General features: G+C 38.0%; 1 protein-coding gene across 2 annotated transcripts in view; it reads right to left on the bottom strand.

The window, feature by feature from the left end:
* sertad2b (SERTA domain containing 2b) overlaps nucleotides 1-15734 on the bottom strand; it is a 40908-nt gene extending 25174 nt beyond the window's left edge. For both annotated transcript variants that reach the window (XM_046866926.1, XM_046866934.1), the window contains exon 1: nucleotides 15486-15734. The gene's annotated coding sequence lies outside the window, so the exon portion shown is untranslated. The remainder of the gene's footprint in view (nucleotides 1-15485) is intronic.
* Between the last annotated feature and the right edge of the window lie 5788 nt (nucleotides 15735-21522).

Here is a 21522-nt window from a genome sequence, read left to right as displayed (position 1 = left end):
TTCTAATTGTGTCACTATGTTAAGTGAGTTGTTTCAGAAAAAAGGTCTCAACATTGTCCACCAAGAATGGCCCACTGAATGTGTGATGTAAAACCCTACAACAGATGTTTTCACTTTTAGAAATGTTTTTTAGTAAAGCCATATTAGAAAGACAATAAGAGTATGTCACGTTTTATTTTTTGTGATTTTAAAAACTGTAATATGTGCCAAGATCGGTAGATATTTTATAATTCCGAAAACTGAATAAATACTGCTATGCAAAATGTTCAGCATTAAGGAGATGTAATAAGCCTTCCAGCTACGTACTCTTTAAATAAGCAATTAGACATAAATTGCCTTTGATGAATTATTTTTAACAAATTGCAATACAAGTATTATGATGAGATTAGATGCATGTTGTGAAAAAGGGACAATGCTTCTCCAAAGTTTCAACAGGATCTTGCACACCAAGCACGCTGCATGGGTCTTTATGTAAATGAGTGTGTGTGTGTGTGTGTGTGTGTGTGTGTGTGTGTGTGTGTGTGTGTGTGTGAATAGAACCCTGTGATGAACTGATGTCCCATCCAGAGTGTATTGTTTTCATACACCTAGCGTTTGGGTTCCTAAATCTGATGCCGATCCAAAATCTCAAACACAAACGCTGATTCTCAGTACTAGAGTGATTTAGCCTTTACAAAGTTCTATGGTGCTTCTGTGTGGCACAATTGCTGGACACTTATTCAGATATAGGAGACGTCTATGCCTTGAGCATACATAAAGTCTGATGCATCTGTAACCAGCAGCTACTACAACATGCAGCTCAAAACAGCAGAATGCTACGCTCTCACACCCTGGAATCTCCTCACTAAATTCTACTGAGCAGCAAAAGTCAACACAGCATCCTTAAATATTATAGAAGGATTAACAGCATGAAAATACATTCTGTGAAAACATCCTCATCAGTAATTATTTCAGACAGACACACAGTCCACAAGCACAAACATTTTATTTTGCAGTGCAAAACAGAAATCCAAAGTAAAGTTTATAACATACCCCTTGTCAGCACTGTCTCTGCATGTATTATTGTAAAAATGTAATGCATGTGCATTCCACACTTAAATTATTAATATCACTTTTTTTTCTTGCACATCACAAGTGCAGTCAAGGCAAACTTCAGGATGCACATGATAAAGGAAACTAACTTTAGTCAAAGCATGTATTTTACTGCACACGATCAGTATAATTAGGATATTATATGATATATATATATATATATATATATATATATATATATATATATATATATATATATATATATACACAGCCAAAAAAGCCAAAATGTATTGCATTATGTGATATAATAAAATATGTAAGGTATTAGTAATAGATTGGTTGTACAATACCAGTCAAAAGCTTGGACTCACTTTTTCTGTCAATGTTTTTCTTTATTTTGTATTATTTTTACCATTAACACTAAAGACCTTAACACAAACATTCAAACTATGAAATGAAATATGAAATGATATACAATTATGTAGATATAAAATTATGTAGTTTGTTATGTAAACAAAAACTTGTTTACACAGAAAATGTTTAATATTTTGGATTCTTCAAAGTAGCAACATTTTGCTTCAAGGAGAGCTTTGCACACTCTTGGAATTCTCTTAGTAAGCCTCATGAGGTAGTTACCTGGAAGGGTTTTCCAACAATCTTGAAGGAGTTCCCAGTGGTATTGAGTGTTTGTTGGCTGTTTATAAATGTATATTTTATTACATTATTTAATATCGTTAAAATGACATGTTCCCATTCACTGTGTGTTTTCTCTTTGTATTTGTACATACATTATACTGTTAATGCTTTAGATAGAGATTATTCTGGAAATGTTTTATACTGATAAAGGTACACATTTCTGAACCCATATCAGCGTACAAGCGTGCCCAAGCTGTTTTTTTATTTATTTTTTGATTGGAGAAAAAAATAACCATGTTTTGAGACATATCATTACCATCTAAACCTAACATTAATATACAGTCACTCCCTAATTGCACCTGTTTTGTCCTTTTCAGGCACTTATCCAGCTTCTCCCTCCCTCCTCACCTCCTCTTTATTCCTCTGATGAAACTCTGTATCGTATTCAGTAATTCAGCTTACAAAGACACAGCACAAACATTTCTTTTTTCCCCATGATAATCTGCTTTCTGCTTAACTGGCCCAAGCCTCTCCCTGCTGCACACCAGATATTTAGAAAAAAAAAAAGATTTCTCCTCTGATCTGTGTCCACTGGCCAGCCACTGTTTCCTCTCTCTCTCTCTCTCTCTCTCTCTCTCTCTCTCTCTCTCACTGTCTCACTTTTCTCTTTCCCAGTGTGCTGTCAGAAAGCCTTCCGCCCTCTCCAACTCTCTCTCTCTCTCTCTCTCTCTCTCTCTCTCTCTCTCTCTCTATCCATCCACCCCACCCTCCTCTCACTCCCTCTTTCGAAGTGCACGATCTGCTTGTTGCCTTCAGGGCTTCTCCGGCAAAGGGAAAGAAAAGGCTTCAGCCCTCCCAGCTGTTCCTAATGCTTTAGTCCCTATTGCTCAGCAACCGAGAACAAAACAAAAGCACATCCCCTCCTCTGTCCCCTCCCTCCTACACTCTATGAACCATTCCCCCTGCCCCAGCACCCACATTTACACACACATACACACCCCAACCCTGTCCCCTAACACTTTAAACCCGGTCCCACCCCCACCACCCTTGTACTCAAAAGCCAAGTCTTTTGTCCACATTCACATGGCAAAACATATATTGTGCAGTAACAGTTATGTGAAGTGCTGCTTGCTGCTATAAATAAACTACAACAATGAAACAGACAATCAAGTATAACATTATCTGTCTGAATTGACTGCTTTAGAAGTGTCCTTATTTTCTTTGACCCAGAGGATATAGACAGAGCTTCCAGTTTGGACAGCTTGCGAAAAAAAGAATACATAGAGATGTCTGTATCCGAGAGGACAAGAAGTGGTTGCTAAATTCTGCTAAAACTACAGGTACAGCAATGTTATTTGTACAGATTTATAGAGATTTATACAGATACTAATAATCATAGATTTTTATATGCAACCAATTGCATAACTGAGCTGAAATAAACTAATAATGTTTGGTGTGCACAGTCAGGCAAAAAAGACAACTGAGCCTGTAAGCCTGACAGAAGGAGGGAGGGAAAGAGTGAAAAAAGAGAGAGAGAGAGAGAGAGAGAGAGAGAGAGAGAGAGAGAGAGAGAGAGAGAGGGAGGGAAAGAGAAAGAATCAGTCAATATGTGGCAGATAGAGATTGAAGGGGGGAAGACAAAATAAAAGAAAAAGAGAGGAGACTCAGACAGAGATATAGAGCGAAAGAGAGAGAGAAAAGGAGAATCATAGTAAATGTATGAGAGAGAGCACAAGGAGCAGCTGGCCATCAGAAAGCTCTGTTCTCACAGCATCTGTGGCTGTGACTCCCAGCAGCTCTTTTCTGTCTCATGCACTTTGATTTCCTAGCTGTTTAGTAGAATGAGATGGAAAGACAATATCTCCATCACATAACTGTTCTGTGCTCATGTTCATTACTGCCAGCAGACAATAGGGAAGCACGAAGCTTTTCAGCTGATCTGATATGTCTCGCCTCTGCCAGCCACAATCTTGGCAGTATACTTACTAGCACTGGTGGCAAGCTGGAGGCGTGGAGCTCATCTGGCACATGGTGCCTCCTGCTCACTCTTATTTTCATCCAGCCATTCTGTCGCTCACTCATTATAGTGGTGGTCAGGTTGGATTAGAAATCAAGCATCTGTTTGGCATATCAGAGGTGTGTGAACGCCACACCCCTTACTGAGACAGCTGGAGTGCTTTATGCCATGTTATGTCACATTGGGCTTCACGTGAACTAATAATAGCACACATTTCCATAGAGGGAGTCTTTGCTGAGCCAAACTGATGTGCCTATGCACATGCTAGAGTGTTAACATGTCATATTTGAATGTCATAAAATCAACACTGAGAAAACACTAAGTCATTGGTGGTGTTTGAAAGATCAGGTCAAGAGTAATAAACATACGAGAAGAAATAGTGAAATAACCACACTCGTCAGGTGTCAAGACAAAGAGATTTCATTTGGCTTTTTTAGAAAAACACAGTGATTAACCAACCTCATGCAGGCAAGAGTCTAGAAGTCTGCATAGCGCGGTGTGATAATGGGGAGTTTTATAATAAGGGTGGAGCGGACTCAACTCCACTCCATCCACATAATGAGGGGCTTGGAGAAGAAGGCCAGTCATGACAGAATGTGCCCTTTATTCCTGCTGCTTGTCGCCTGACTGCAGCCTCTGTTCACCAGGCCTGGCACACATTTATGATACAAGGCACCAAACCAGCACTAGATATGTGTCTCTTACTACAATGCTGGGCTCAGCTGCTAAAAAACAGGGAATGCTGGGAAATGGAGATGCAGCTGCCAACCCACTGCTAATTATCATTGTAGTGTGGACACAGTCACAGACATCAGACTGACCAAATATTATATGAGGTAAATAGTTATTAACAGGAAAGATCTTTGTTTATTTAGATACATTCACAAGTAGAATTGGGAATCAAAATTGACCTTTTACTGTAATAATACAAATATGCTTGTAAAGAAATTAGTTTCACTAGCAACCTGATTAGTTTTTTTGTATTTGATCATGTACTATACACGTTTTCTATCGCCATAGCAGCTGATTATATATTCAAGTGCACAATTCCTACAAGTGATTCACTAGTCAATATAATAAGCATGACATAAGCAGATGTCAAAGAATTAATGCCAGCCCAGGCCAACTCATGATTTGTCTTGTTCCACTGGTAAAAAGTTATACTCAAGCACACTGCAGAGACAATGACTAATATCTGGTATTTACCTAACCACACAGATTCACAGATTTCTTTCTAAAAGTAAAAGTTCTATCCAAAATGTAAAAATTTTCTCCCAAATAGTACACCCACTGTACACTGACACATAGTGTACACTACAGTGTGTCCCAGAATCTAACCAAAGAAGAATGTATTGAAAGACGAATGTATTGAGGTTATTCCTAAATGTTTTAAAAAGTTGTCACAATTCTGTGTTGGACTAACAGGAAACATGACATACATATAAAACATTACCTATTGTCAAACAGTTTTAAAACCACAGGTAAACCTAGAATGAACATCTTAGAACATCCACTGATGAAGGCACAACCAGCAAAGTTATTGAATAGATATTCCCCCCCTTGTATAAGGATTTTTGGGGCACCCTGTAGTTTGACATTTAATTTTCTGTGGTAATATGCAGTGTATTATATAGCAAATACAAACTCTTTCATTCACCTGTTTAAATGGCCTCCTTGAACCTGAAAACATCTGCTCAGCTATTTCATGATGGACAGAATTTAAGACACAAAAAAAAGCATATAAACATATATTGACATCTATTGTATTTTTACTGCGAATGTTGTTTGCTTATTCTATTCACTTTGGATTTACTGACTTTCAAAGTTAAACAGCCAATCAGAGAACCCAATCTTCTGTTGTTTTAACCTATTTAATCAGCAATGACCTAAGTCAAATATACCACCAGGGTGACCATCAGCCACTAATGGTATCAGTGTCCAAAACAGTTTGCTGAGCGAGTAAGGGCTAGAGAGAAAGACCTGTGACCCAGGCTGGAGTCTGGCCTGTGAGATCAGGCCGCTGATCCTGCTTACCTGAGACACACACCCACTGCTTCTGCTTATCCATTATTTAGCATGAACAATTTACAGCACAATAACACAGGAGAAGGGTCATCTAAACTTCTGCTGCCCATGCAAAAGAAAACCACTCACTCTGATTATAGCATTTTAGCCAATAACATGCAACAAACACAAATTACAAATAAATATAGTTACACAATGCAATGTCTGTATTGTATATGGATGCAATTGTAGACTTTCAATCTGCAGTGTTAACAGAAACTTATCATAAAAAATCAAACTATGGCAAAACTGCTTCCTGCTCTAGTCATGTAACATCAAATGCACATTAACGGCAGAAAGTGTCTGGGTGCTTAGTCATCAGAATTCCCCTGCTGTCTAGTTTTACATTTTGGAACACAATAAAGCAAGAGTGAGGCAGGAAACATGGAGCCATGCAGACATGAAGAGCAAAATCCTGCTACCTAACAAGCTACTTACTTAGTGTTCAACATTGAACACAAAAGTAGGATTTGAGAGCTAGAGGAATGTTATTATTACCTGTTAATAGGGTATATAACAATTACTCCTATATAAACGCATAAGATTTTCAATCACTATCTCTTTGAAAGTTATTTGTTTGTACTAGTATAAAAGGCAAATAATTAAATTGTAGGTTTTAACTGTTGTTAAGTCATAATCATATCAGTAGTACTGTAACTTATGTAATGACAACCATATTACTGTAACATATATTACAGTATGCTTATTTGATCACCAGTACCATTCATCGTTGTAGCAAATAGTACAGTAAAACTAATTTGGCTGAACTATAACCGGTAAACGCACAAAACCATTGGTGGAATTCCTCGCGCTTACTATAAATAATATACATTTAATATCTGTTTCATATTTAGCGAAAAATAAATGATTAGATTTTCTTAAAAAACTGCTTACATATGAATTAGAGGGGACTTGTTGTGGAAACCGTTGTCAAACCGTTCCATACAGTGAGCATTCTTACTATTTAACACCAAACAAGCGCAACAACATATTTGTTCGCTTATGCTACTGTATGTCCCCAGCAACATGGAAACACGTATAAACACACACCTACACACACTTTCACTTTCACTTTTTTTGGGCCTTTGCCAGTCTGACAACTTGGTGTGGAGTCTCCTTCCATAAGGAAATGTTTAAACTTCACCAAATCAACAGCTACAAGTTTTTCTTAGTTAATTAACCACATAAAGTGATCTATTATTAGACTATGGTTATGTGGGTGTCTACCATACAAATACCTGTTTGAGTTTTTATTAAAATGTACTTATTGATATGGATTTACAGTTACTCTGATCAGGCAATTTTACCAGTCAGAACAACTGTTATGAAACATTTATTAACCCTAAGACCAATCACAATTAACTTAACCTACTAAATATTACACAGAAATACAGTAATTACAATATCTAACTAACCAACCCAGACCATACTTTAATCTTACAGCTCAAGGATGGAACAAACATTTTTTTCCCTTTAACTGTGTCAAGAAATTTCCAACATGCATTCACAAACAGATATGAAAGAGATTCAAATATATACATGTTTGTCATTGCATGGAGTAATGAATGCTTTAAAAAGAATGTTAAAATATGTGCCTACTTTAGCAGAATATGGAGTATACATCCACATAAACTGGAGTACACTTCGTCGTGAATGGTGCGTAAAGAATGTGAGAAGTTAAGTGTAATGATTTGTCAAAGCTTAGCATGCTTTGTTCAGCCTGAGCATTGCTTGTCTTACGGCTATTGTGGCTCACCCCATCATCCTCCTCCATTAAAGGTGGATGATGAAATATTAATGCTGCAGAAGGAAAGGCCTCTCGTGTGTGTGTGTGTGTGTGTGTGTGTGTGTGTGTGTGTGTGTGTAGCAGAGACATTTGATATATGCACCTCTGGAGTTTGGCTTGGCGCTTTACTTAAACACTGATCTGTAATCAGCACTTCTGAAACATTATTGTTTAAAAGTTACTTTTCCTGTCACTTACACCTGGGACGGTGCACTCTCTCTAAATACTCTGTACCTTTAAAATTTATATTTTACCTAAAAATAAGAAGTATCTTTTGAAATTATTTAAGGTACATAAATGGACCATAATTACAACAGAAGCTTTAAAACCTCCTTTTAAGACTAAATTTTTCTCACATTATAATACATTAACATCACATAGACACTACTCTCTCTCGCTCTCTCTCTCTCTCTCTCTCTCTCTCTCTCTCTGTCTCTTTTAGAAACACCTGTACACCTGCACATTGATGCTGGTATCTAATCAGCCACATTTGGTCCAATCACTCAGAAAAGCTACTATAGCACAAATTGTTAAAAAGGTTCATGATGACTCTGATAAGATGATCAGAACACACACTGAATGGCAGCTGGTGTGTTTTGGACTGCACCACCATAGATCAGTCTAAATGCCCATGCTGAGCCCTGTCAATTTCCAAAAGTGGCTCTAATTGGCATTTGATAATCAAGAGGTAGACCATTAACCAATGAAAGAAGATGGCTGGGTATGTGTCTGGCTGGGTGCAATTGCTTCAAGTACCTGGGGAAGAGATGGTAACAGGATACACTGTAGGAGAAAGGCAAGTCAGGAGAGGCAATGTGATTCGCCAAGCAATGTTCTGATTCATTTCTGGCATTCATATGGTTGTTATTTTGATACATACCAACTACCTAGATAATTCTGCAGACCAAGTACACACCATCATGACAAAAGTGTTCCCTAAAGCAATGGTCTCTGCAGGAATGTTTAGGAATGGTTTGAGGAACATGACAAAGTGTTCAAGTTGTCATCCAATATACTTACCATTTTGTAAATTCAATAATACTATCTGCACTACCTACAGGAGTATACTTTATATTGTCTTTAAAGTGTCCCAATATGTATGTTGTTCAGCTGTTACAGAAAGACATATTATGCACTGAATGACTGAATGACAATAATTGTTTACACAACACAAATTACATACATGCAGCAACAGAACCTGATCTATAAAATGCAGCATTGTTTTTTACAGAATGCAACACAGAGAATATATTTTCTATGAGTCATACTAGAATGCAGGTCACATTTCTAGGTCCTGGGATGAATTTACAAAAAGACAAGCAAAAACATTAGCCTCTTAAAGTCTTGGCTAATTACCTGTTTATTTGCCCTAAAGCATATAAGTCAGAACTATTATTAAAAACTAACAACAGTCAAACTAATAGGAAATATATGTTGTTTAAAGACTGAGAAATAAATCTGGTGCAACAAAGGGTTAACAACATATGCACAGGCTAACATAATACCTACACAGCACATTTTTGTCCAATCACTAATATATATATTAAACCAATAAATCATATGGAAGTAAGTTACACACAGTTGAATCAGCTACATTCAGGCCAAAAAGCTAATGTTACACAGCCTGTGAGTAGCACTAGGTTGATGAGGTGACTACAATCAGTCTGAGCTCAAACTCAGTCATCCCAAGCAACACTCTAATCTGGATTATCAGCTAATTTAGATGCTCTCCTCTAATCTAGTACAGACAAAACCAGACCACAACTACTTGACACAATAACAGCAAGTGCAAGCGCAGATGGTGGAAATTCCAATGAGTGCATCTAAAAGCATCATCCTAAGCCATTGAGCAGGTATAACCCGGTTTTATTAATAATAATAATAATTTGTATTATTATTATTATAAAAAAATAAAACAGCCATTAGGGTTGCACAAGCCAGTGCACTCTTAGTGCCGGTCCCAAGCCCGGATAAATGGTTGCGTTAGGAAGGGCATCCAGCATAAAAACATGTGCCAAATCGAACATGCGGATCACTTACAGTACAGACCAAAAGTTTGGACACACCTTCTCATTCAAAGAGTTTTCTTTATTTTCATGACTATGAAAATTGTAGATTCACACTGAAGGCATCAAAACTATGAATTAACACGTGGAATTATATATGGAATTAAATACATAACAAAAAAGTGTGAAACAACTGAAAAATGTCATATTCTAGGTTCTTCAAAGTAGCCACCTTTTGCTTTGATTACTGCTTTGCACACTCTTGGCATTCTCTTGATGAGCTTCAAGAGGTAGTCACCTGAAATGGTCTTCCAACAGTCTTGAAGAAGTTCCCTGAGAGATGCTTGGCACTTGTTGGCCCTTTTGCCTTCACTCTGCGGTCCAGCTCACCTCTAAACCATCTCGATTGGGTTCAGGTCTGGTGACTGTGGAGGCCAGGTCATCTGGCGCAGCACCCCATCACTCTCCTTCTTGGTCAAATAGCCCTTGATGCCTTCAGTGTGACTCTACAATTTTCATAGTCATGAAAATAAAGAAAACTCTTTGAATGAGCAGGTGTGTCCAAACTTTTGGTCTGTACTGTATACGGATGATCCGCTGTGGCGACCCCTAATGGGAGAAGCTGAAAAAAAGATTATTATTAAAAAAGGATTCTGCCAATAAGGATATTCATGAGCAGAAAACACAAATATTTCTCTGAATTGAATTTGTGAGTACAGCCTTTGGAACAATTATGATAAGGTATATACAATTATATCAATCTAAGGAAGGAGAAAAGGATTTGTACCGATTGGCCAGGCAGAGGGACCGAGCTGGGAAGGATGTGCTGCAAGTTAAAGAAATAAAGGATGGAGATGGAAATGTGTTGACTAGTGAGGAGAATGTGTTGAGAATATGGCGGGAGTTTTTTAGTGCAGCTGATGAATTAGGAAAATGAAAGAGAGAGAGAGAGAGAGAGAGAGAGAGAGAGAGAGAGAGAGAGAGAGAGAGAGAGGATGGATGGATGGATGGAAGGTTGGATGGTGTGGAAATGGTGAAGCAGGAAGTGGATAAATTCAGTAAGGAGGAAATGAGAGCAGCCATTAAGAGGATGAAGAGTGGAAAGTCGGTTGGACCAGATGACATACCAGTAGAAGCATGGAGATGTTTAGGAAAGATGGCAGTGGAGTTTTTATCAAGATTGTTTAACAAAATTTTGGAAGGTGAGAAGATGCCTGAGGAATGGAGAGGGAGTGTGCTGGTAAGTAATCATTAAGAATAAGGGAGATGTGCAGAGTTGCAGTAACTACAGGGGAATTAAGTTGATCAGTCACAGTAGTTAGTTATGGGAAAGAGTAGTGGAAGCCAGGCTGAGAGAAGAGGTGACCATCTGTGAGCAACAGTATGGTTTCATGCCGAGAAAGAGCACCACAGATGCAATATTTGCTTTGAGAATGTTGATGAAGAAGTATAGAGAAGGTCAGAAGGTGGAAAAGAGGAAGGCCAAAAAAGAAGGTTCATGGATGTGGTGAAGAAAGACATGCAGGTAGTTGGTTTGAAAGAAGCAGATGTAGAGGACAGAGTAGTAGAGAGACGGATGATCCGTTATGGCGACCCCTAATGGGCGCAACCGAAAAAAGAACATACACAATTATATTAGTATGCCATAAGTGGCTCATGGTTTTTGATTTTGTAAATCTGTTTGAATAGTAAATAATTATTTAGATCATATTTATTGCATAGTAATTTATGTGCTATTATTATACCTGAATTTAAAGGAACTACATGTTAGCACTAGTCAGTGGATGAATGAACACATGCAGTATAGGAGTCCAGCCAGGACACAATTAACATTGATTTGTTTTAATTTTGTTACTGAAATACTGAATATGTGTATTTTGTGTGTTTGTGTGTCTGTTTGTGTGTGTGCGCATGTATGTGTAATCACACAATTTTCATATATTTCTCTATAAAACAAACAGAAAACTTTTAAAATCAAAATGAAAGAGCAGTCAATAAATAATAATTAACTACAGACCTGCTGCACTCAATTCCTAGGACGGAACCTTTGACCAAAGAATTTGGATGATACATGTCTTATCTTTTATCCAGAGTGACTTACAATTAAGACAGGATAAATATTGTTGACAAGCACCTACTGTAAACATTTTAAACTGCATTTACACTCCAGAGAACCCAACTAAATCACCTGACTAAATCACTGCAGAGACACACGTGAGAGTACAAAATATGTTCTTATATACAATTGCGAAAATGTCGAATTCTGTTTAAAATGTAAAAAAAAAAAAGAATGTAATGATATGCTATATCTCATTAACCCATATTTTATTCACTGTACAAGATAGAAAACATATAAAATGTTGAAAATGTGGAAAACTCAAAAATAAGTTAATTTTAAATCTGATGAAGAACATTGACCAAATTATTAGGTTAATTGGCAAAAGGGTATAAAAGAGTATTTTAGAGAAGGAGTCACTCAGAAGTAAATATGGGCAGAGGTTCAACAATCTGCAAAAAATGCATAGACAAATTGTGAAACAAGTTCATAATAGTGAAGTCTCATGAAATCAACATGATATCTAATTATCAACACAGTACATGATATCATGAAAAGATTAAGAGAATCTGGGGAAAGCTCTGTATACAAAGGACAAGGGTGAAAATAAATACTTAATGCTCAAGCGGCACTGCATAAAAACAGGCATGATTCTGTACTGGAAATCACCGCATAGACACAGAAATCACAGTTCACCATGTCATCCAAATGCAGTTTAAAGCTTTATCATGCAATAAAGAAGCCATATGTGAACATGATCCAGAAACACTTTAGTCTTATCTGGTCCAAAGTGAGTTTAAAAATCATATAACAAAAAATACGACAAACAAATCCCAGGGCTATTTAGCACATAGAATCAAACACTGATGGGACAACATTACCAAGATGCCAGCAACTGGTCTTCTAATGTTCAAGATGTATACTAAGTTTTGTTAAAAGAAAAGAGAATGCTACACAGTGAGAGACATGGCCCCACCCCAAATCACCCCAATCATTCTGTTCTGTTGTTCACAATTTACACATATATGTAAATTATATTTATGCATACACCCTTTATCACGGTGGTTACGTTCCAAAAGCCACGATAAAAAAAAAATGCTTTTTGGTCTATCGTGCTATGTGTAGGTGTACCAGGAAAATAATCTAGTGAGAAGTTCACTGCTCTCTTGCTATATATATATATATATATATATATATATATATATATATATATATAGGTGCATCTAAAAAAATTAGAGTATCATTAAAAAGTTGATATACTTTAGTAATTCAATACAAAAAGTGAAACTCGTATACTGGTTAATATATAAAGACTCATCACACACATACTGATATGTTTCAACTGTTTATTTATTTTAATTGGGATGATTATGGCTTACAGCTTATAAGAAACCGAAATTTCAGTATCTCAGAAAATTTGAATATTTTTAAAAAGTTTCATATTGGAGACTTGTGGTGTCCAACTCTAATCAGCTAATTAAATCCAAACACCTGCAAAGGTTTCCTGAGCCTTTAAATGGTGTCTCAGTCTGGTTTAGGCTACACAATCATAGGGAAGACTGCTGACTTGACAGTTGTCCAGAAGATGATCATTGACACCCTGCACATGGAGGGTAAGACACAAAAGGTCATGGCTTAAGAAGTTGGCTGTTCACAGAGTGCTGTATCCAAGCACATTAATGAAAAGTTTAATGAAATGAAAAAATGGGGTAGAAACGAAGCCCATTCAAGAATTTGGGGGAGATTCACAAAGAATAGACTGTAGCTGGAGTCAGTGTTTCAAAAACCGACACACACAGACGTATCCATAGGCTAAAACTGACGCATTCCTTGTGTCAAGCCACTCCTGAACCAGAGACAACATCAGAGGTGTCTTACCTGGGCAAAGGACAAAAAGAACTGGACTGTTGCTCAGTGGGCCAAAGTTGTCTTTTCAGATAAAAGGAAAGAAAATTTTGCATTTCATTTGGAAACCAAGGTGGGTCCCCTGGTGGTCTAGTGGTTAAGATGCGGCGCTCTCACCACTGCGGCCCGGGTTCGATCCCCGACCAGGGAACCAACCCCAGCTACTCTTAGTGCCGGTCCCAAGCCCGGATAAATAGGGAGGGTTGCGTTAGGAAGGACATCCAGCGTAAAAACGTGCAAAATCAAACATGCGGAGGATCCGCTGTGGCGACCCCTAATGGGAGAAGCCGAAAGAAAGTTATTTGGAAATCAAGGTCCCAGAGTCTGAAAGGAGAGTGAACAGAATACAAGTTGCTTGAGGTCCAGTGTAAAGTTTGCACAGTCATGTTTGGGGAGTCATGTCATCTGCTGGTAGTGGTCCACTGTGTTTTATCAAGTCCAAGGTCAGCACAGCCGTCTACCAGGACGTTTTAGAGCACTTCATGCTTCCCTCTGCTGACCAGCTTTATGGAAATGCTGCATTCATTTCCCAGCAGGATTTGGCACCTGCCCACACTGACAAAAGCACGAAAAGTTGGTTAAATGACCATGGTGTTGGTGTGCTTGACTGGCCAGCAAACTCACCAGACCTGAACCCTAATAGAGAATCTATGGGTTATTGTCAAGAGGAAAATGAGCTGAAGGCCACTGTCAAAGAAACCAGGGCTTCCATACCACCTCAGCAGTGCCACAGACTGATCACCTCCATGCCATGCCGAAATTAGGCAGCAATTAAAGCAAAAGAAGCCCCTACCAAGTATTGAGTAAATATAGAGTAAATGAACATACTTTCCAGAAGGCCAACCATTCACTAAAAATTTATTTTTGATTGGTCTTATGAAGTATTAACATTTTGGAGAATTGGTGGGTTTCTTTTAAATGTGAGCCAAAATCATCCAAATTAAAATAAATAAACACTTGAAAATATATGTCTGTGTATGATGAATTTATATAATCACTTTTTGTATTGAATGAATAAAATAAATCACCTTTTTAATGATATTTATTGAGATTTATTGAGATGCAACTATATATATATATATATATATATATATATATATATATATATATATATATATATATATATATATAAAGTTAATGTTGAAGCAAGAGAGCAATGTACTTCTCACTCGATTATTTTTCTGGTAGCCAACACCTACACATAGTCTTTCATTATGATTAAGTTCTGCGTAAGCAGGTTTCGGTTCTGCCAGTTAAAGGAAGAAAATTATTTTCTATCAAACAGAGTGTCTCTTAGATCCAGCATCACAGAAGAAAAGAAAAACAGCAACGCAAAAGCTTGACACTAAATATGCCCACTATTTATTAATACACAAATTCCTATTAATTGAATTATTTGGATTTTGTTCCTCTTTGCTCAGATGCATCATGGTCTGCAAAAACATAAAACATGTTGGTCCTACAAAAATCAGTGTTTTTTTCCAGCTTCAAGAAACTTGACCCAAGTAAACAGTAGCAGCCCTTCTCCAATACATAGCAGCCCTTCCTGACCAGGAGTGACCAGGGTGTGTTATAGCAGGGAAAACACTCAAATGTACAGGACATATACAGGGTGAATTTCGGGTCTATAGATGAGGACCTGTGCTAGAGTTGTTGAAATGTGGTATTATTAGTTGAAATCATCATGGGGGGGTTTACTGTCAGTCATCATAGGTCACTGCAGCAGCTCTTATCATCTGTCACGTTACGTAACTGTACCGTGGCCACGCGCGTCCTAACGTACCGAGCGCGCGGACACGTCACGTGCTCCACGGTCACTGAACACACCAGAGGAGCTTCAGCTTGAACGCGAAGGTTGTGAGAAGGCGCACGCGCGTGTGTGCCCATGCCCTCTGAACCACTTTAAGGGGGACTTCAAGCCAAAGCAAGCCACTTTGCTAACATTACTAGTAGTATTAGTAGTAGTGTTGCTGTGTCACTTACCCGCTGTTAAATGATCTGTCCGTTCCGCTTTAGCAACTCATGCAGCGACTGCTCTGAAGTAAACTATTGCACCGTATTATCGATCGCTAGCGGCTACTTGATTTACCATGGCACTTTCTGCATGTAATCCGTCAGATCATTTCAGCGCCTGGGGTCTCGCCTGTCCACTCGTATGAAGCAGGTTAAAGATTTTGTAACCGCATGTCTCAGCTGGAATTGCAGAACATCTGAAATGACTGACAGATCGAGCAGTGACTCGAGGGTTGAATCACGCCTTTTGTCCCCGCCCACTGTGTGTAAATCCGCCAACAGGACTGCATGGCGAGGCGGCGTGCAGCCGCGCGGGTTAAAGAGAAGGGTTACATTTTGTTGGTTTTCTATGACCAGATCATAACTTTCACTGAAATGCATTCTTCATATACACCGTATGTTGCAGTAAGCAATGGTACTTGTGCTCTTGTTTTTCAAGTGCAGTGCAGCTATTTACCCATCGCCCTCAAACGCATATACTGTACACACACACACACACACACACACACATATAATATTCTGCGGGTGGTCATATTGTTATGCCTAATCTGTGCCCCTATATACATACATATACATTATATATATACATTATATATATATATATATATATATATATATATATATATATATATATATATATATATAGGCATCAAAACTATGAATTAACACGTGGAATTATATATGGAATTATATACATAACAAAAAAGTGTGAAACAACTGAAAAATGTCATATTCTAGGTTCTTCAAAGTAGCCACCTTTTGCTTTGATTACTGCTTTGCACACTCTTGGCATTCTCTTGATGAGCTTCAAGAGGTAGTCACCTGAAATGGTCTTCCAACAGTCTTGAAGGAGTTCCCCGAGAGATGCTTGGCACTTGTTGACCCTTTTGCCTTGACTCTGCGGTCCAGCTCACCCCTAAACCATCTCAATTGGGTTCAGGTCCGGTGACTGTGGAGGCCAGGTCATCTGGCGCAGCACCCCATCACTCTCCTTCTTGGTCAAATAGCCCTTGATGCCTTCAGTGTGACTCTACAATTTTCATAGTCATGAAAATAAAGAAAACTCTTTGAATGAGGTGTGTCCAAACTTTTGGTCACATATATGTATGTATATAGGGGCACAGATTAGGCATAACAATATGACCACCCGCCCAATATTGGGTGGTTCCATGAAATTCCGGAGTAAGAACGGGCGCTTTGAGGATGGATTGGACTGTAGTTAATGTCAACAGTCTTCTACACTGACTCAGGACTACAGTTTGCTTCTAATCACCATCACTGTACCCCGTAACATTGTATATCTACTTCAAATGGACATTCGGTGCAACCCAGATGAGGATGGGTTCCCTCTTGAGTCTGGTTCCTCGCAAGGTTTCTTCCTTATGCCATCTCATGGAGTTTTTCCTTTCCACAGTTGCTCATCAGGGACAAACTTACTTACCAAGAACATATTTACTTTAATCACCACATTATCTGTGTAAAGCTGCTTTGAGACAATGTTCATTGTTAAAAGCCCTATACAAATAAAAATTGAATTGAATTGAATATTGTTTTGGTACCGTTGAGCATTAACAGCATTAGTCTTGGCTGCCCATGATACAGCACTGCCTTTCTGTTTGCCTCCTTTTTTGGAAACTTTTAACGCTTTTGTGCACAACAGGGGGTTTCCTTTCAAACAGAATTCTAAGTTTTTAAGTCTAACCTTTTAAGGATATGAACTTACACATAACTATAGTAATAACCTGTGAAGAACCAGCCATCCTAAGAGTTTGAATAAATATGAAATTGGTGGTTGGTAAAAATAATTATTAATCTTGGGACATGCGAATTGTTAAAGTAGTATTTGCTGTCCTGTCAGAGTAGTGATTATCTGCTTATGAGTCTTTCTCTCTCTCTCTCTCTCTCTCTCTCTCTCTCTCTCTCTCTCTCTCTCTCACACACACACAATTAAAGCACACAATTAAATAAAATGACTTTGTGTACTGTTGTATTACAATTTCCCTTAACTAAAATTATGTGGCCCAAACCTGTTTTAACATAACATTATCCCTGTGTGTGAAGCAAAGTCTACATACACCTAGTTTACCAAGGTTGGTGAACTGTATAAGTGTGATTTGCACTAGGCTCTAATATCAGCCCTAGTGAATGGGGGAATTTGCAAATCCCCACATCCACACTTCAAAATCTGGTGAGAACCATTCCCCAAAGATTAAATAAATAATCCAATCTGGAAAGGGATGTTACAAATTAGACATGTCTGTGGTACTCAAATGTTTACAAACCTTTGCTCATATTGTGTATGTAAGAATGTGCAGTAGTAAGGTTTTCACAATATGGGCCCAAGTTAACTCAAGAGTAAGTACTAAATGCTCTGGATCTGGGAATCACCAGGACCGTGATGAATATGATATAAAAAATGAGCAACTTATTGTGGAGTCTTTGCTTTTTAAAATGTTTATTAAAGGGTAAATCACTCTGCACTTACTCCGAATTCTAAATAAAAACAAATATTTCTTATTTTCATTAAGAAATTTGAATGTGGCACAATGCACTTAATAGCACCTGGTTATATTTATAAGAAAGCAAGAATAAATAATTACATAGCACAGGATATACAATGAAGACATACAGATATAAAAATGATTTCAAGGGAAATAACTATGGCCCTGTTATACAGTAAGATATATTTTCCCATTTCGGTATGTTTACCTGTTTCTTAAGAAGGCAGGGTCAATGTAAAACAATACAAAGTTTTTCTAACTGATACACCTTTATACACATGATATAAGGGTGTATGGGATTACTGAATATTTAGTTGAGAATAGAAATTGTCATTTCATGGTATGTTTTCCACAATTACCAGATTTTAGTTCATTTGAGCACTTAGACAGCACTCTTCACATTAAAATGTGTTTTTTCTAAGAGAGTTCTGTGGACTAGTATAATTTATGTCAAGGTGCTCAACAACTTACTGAGTCACATATATAGCATCAGTCATAATGTATGTGATTTCATGCTTTTCAAATGATTAATCACTCTTTTAGACATGTGAGCATGAACAAAAGTGACCTGTACATTGAACAACCACTGAATGACAGTTTATCTGTCCAGTCTCTTAGCATTCTGAATTGTATGTTAATATTTTGACATAAAATACAAGACATTACCCGAAATAATGAAATATAATTATCACATAAGAGTTTAGTAGCATGCTGCTGCTAAACAATTCCTGACTGTACATTTCAGTGAAGTGGGTGTAAACTGAAGTAAAGCCAGAAAATTAGGCCCTATTGTGCCATCTAGTTGAAAGAAAATGTTAGTGCACACGTTGCGACATTTTTCTATTTCGGCTGGATCCACCCACACACATTGAATGAAGAGAAATTCTCTCTCTCTCTCTCTCTCTCTCTCTCTCTCTCTCTCTCTCTCTCTCTCTCTCTGTCTCTCTCTCTCTCTCTCTCTCTCTCTCTCTCTCTCTCTCTCTCTCCACTACCTACATTATTTCTCCGTGTACACACACACACACACACACACACACACACATCGTTTGAATTATGAGGATGGATTAATAATCTTGTAACCCTGTAATTCATACATTTCTTTTGTAGTTTTTTCTTATTCTAGAGCCTATTAGTGAACAGTTCATTAAACAGTACACTTAAACAATGATAAAACTATACTCAATGGACATTGACTGGTACCAGCCAGTATGGGTTCCCTTCTAAATCTGGTTCCTTTCATATGATTCCTCATATGATCTCAGGGAGTTTTTGCTTGCCACTGCTGCCACTGGCATGCTCATTAGGGATAAACATATGGGCAATAAACTTCTAGGCACTAACATATAGAATAAAATGCTATAACCTACATATTTCTGTAAAGCTGCTTAGAGACACTTTCTATTGTTAAAAGCACTATACAAATAAAAATTAATTGAATCAAATTGAATATCACTCAGTTTCAGTACTTGATTTATCCTGGTCAGGACCCTGGTGGGCCGAGAGCCTTTCTCATGAACCCTGAAAGATGATGGGGGTGGAGGGCAAGGCTCCCTGCACACCGTGCCCACAAAGTTCACACATTGATTATACTGCTTTGTTTTTGGTCAGTGGTAGGAAACCAGAAAACCCAGAGGAAACCCACATAGACACAGGAAAATGTGCACAGAGAGTTTGAGAGCACCCTGAGCTTGAAATCCAACTAAAAACCCTGTAGCTGTTAAGAGACAATGCATAAATAATACATGTATTAATATTAATATCCCAAAGGGTTCTTTTTTAATACAGTTGTTGTAAAACAATGTTTGAAGTGCATGTTTGGTTTGCATTCCATGTCGCACATTATAATAAGGCATTTTGTTTTGATTTACTGACTATTTTTGTATATCTGAGCATCAGTATGAAGACCAACTAATGTTTTTTTTCACAGTTTTATTCATGACATGACAATAAATCTTAATATAAATACAGTACCAGACAAAACTATGGACACACCTTCTTCTTCAGTGTTTTTTTCTTACATTTTTCTTTAAATTACAATATTGTACATTATTATTGAGGATGTCTAACCTATGATAGAACACATATGGCATTATGTAGCAAACAAAAACAACAGTTAAATCACCCACAATTTATGACATTTTTTGCCCGTGCTTTAGACCATCATTTGTTCTGTGCAGAAAGAAAGTACAAGTACAGAGTCAAAAGCCCTATTAATGCTACCAGTTAACTAATACGACTATACAAATCCATATTATGGCAAGAAACACTCGGTTAGGTAAAGAGAATTTAGGTAAAAAATGAAGGTCAGTCACTTCAAATGTTTCCACAGTTGCAGTTGTCAGAACCATCAAACGCTATAATGACACAGGCTCTTATGAGGACTTTCCCAGGAAAGGAAGAGCTACCACTGATGCAGAGGCTAAGTTTACTAGAATTACTAGCCCAGAAACAGATCATTTACAGCACCTCAGATAAAAGCACACATAAATGTTTCTCAAAGTTTAAGTTCAAGATTTTTGCTTCTAACTACTGTGTCTTTACTGGATGTAAAATGGATGGTCCCTGAATGTATGGTTCCAACTGTGAAGTGAAGAGGAGGAGGTGTGTTGGTGTAAGGATGCCATCCCCACTGTCAAACATGGATGAGGAAACATTCTGCTTTGGGGATGTTTCTCTGCTAAGGGTACAGGAAGATTTTAAGATTTTACCAAGTGAATGCGGCCATGCACTGAATAATTTTGGTTGAGAACTGCCTGGCCTTAGCCAAAACACTGTAGATAGGTCGTGGATGGGTCTTTCAGCATAACAACCAAAGAGATGGTTGTGGACTTTAGGAGAGCACAGAGCAGACATTCTCAACTGATCATCAATGGATCCTCAGTGGAGATCGTCAAGAGCACTAAATTCATTGGTGTTCATCTAGCGGATAACCTCACCTGGTCACTCAACACCAGCTCCATCACCAAGAAAGCCCAGCAGCGTCTTTACTCCCTGAGAAGGCTGAGGAAAGCCCATCTCCCTCCCCTGATCCTGACCATGTTCTACAGAGGAACCACTGAGAGCATTCTGAGCAGCTGCATCACTGCCTGGTTTGGGAACTGCACCGTTTCGGATCGCAAGACCCTACAGAGGATAGTGAGGACATCTTAGAAGATCATTGGAGTCTCTCTCCCCTCTATCATGGACATTTACACCACACGCTGCATTAGGAATCAGGATCAGGAAAGCGGTTCCGAAGCATTCGGGCCGTCACATCCAGACTGTGTAACAGCTTTTTCCTGCAAGCCATCAGGCTTCTCAATACACAGAACTGAAATTAGACTCACACATACAGACACACACACACACACACACACACACACACACTCTCTTACTCAACTGTGTGTTACCGAACTGTACAACCTAACTTAACACACACTCAATACTCATCTCAATCCATTCCACCATCATTTGTTTATTGTTATTTATACTTAACCCTATTACACTGTTTACATGCTGTTTTTTTG

Source organism: Silurus meridionalis, chromosome 2, assembly GCF_014805685.1.
Source record: "Silurus meridionalis isolate SWU-2019-XX chromosome 2, ASM1480568v1, whole genome shotgun sequence".
NCBI lineage: Eukaryota > Metazoa > Chordata > Actinopteri > Siluriformes > Siluridae > Silurus > Silurus meridionalis.
Note: the sequence above shows the minus strand (reverse complement) of the source record. Positions and strands in the feature narration are given on the sequence as shown.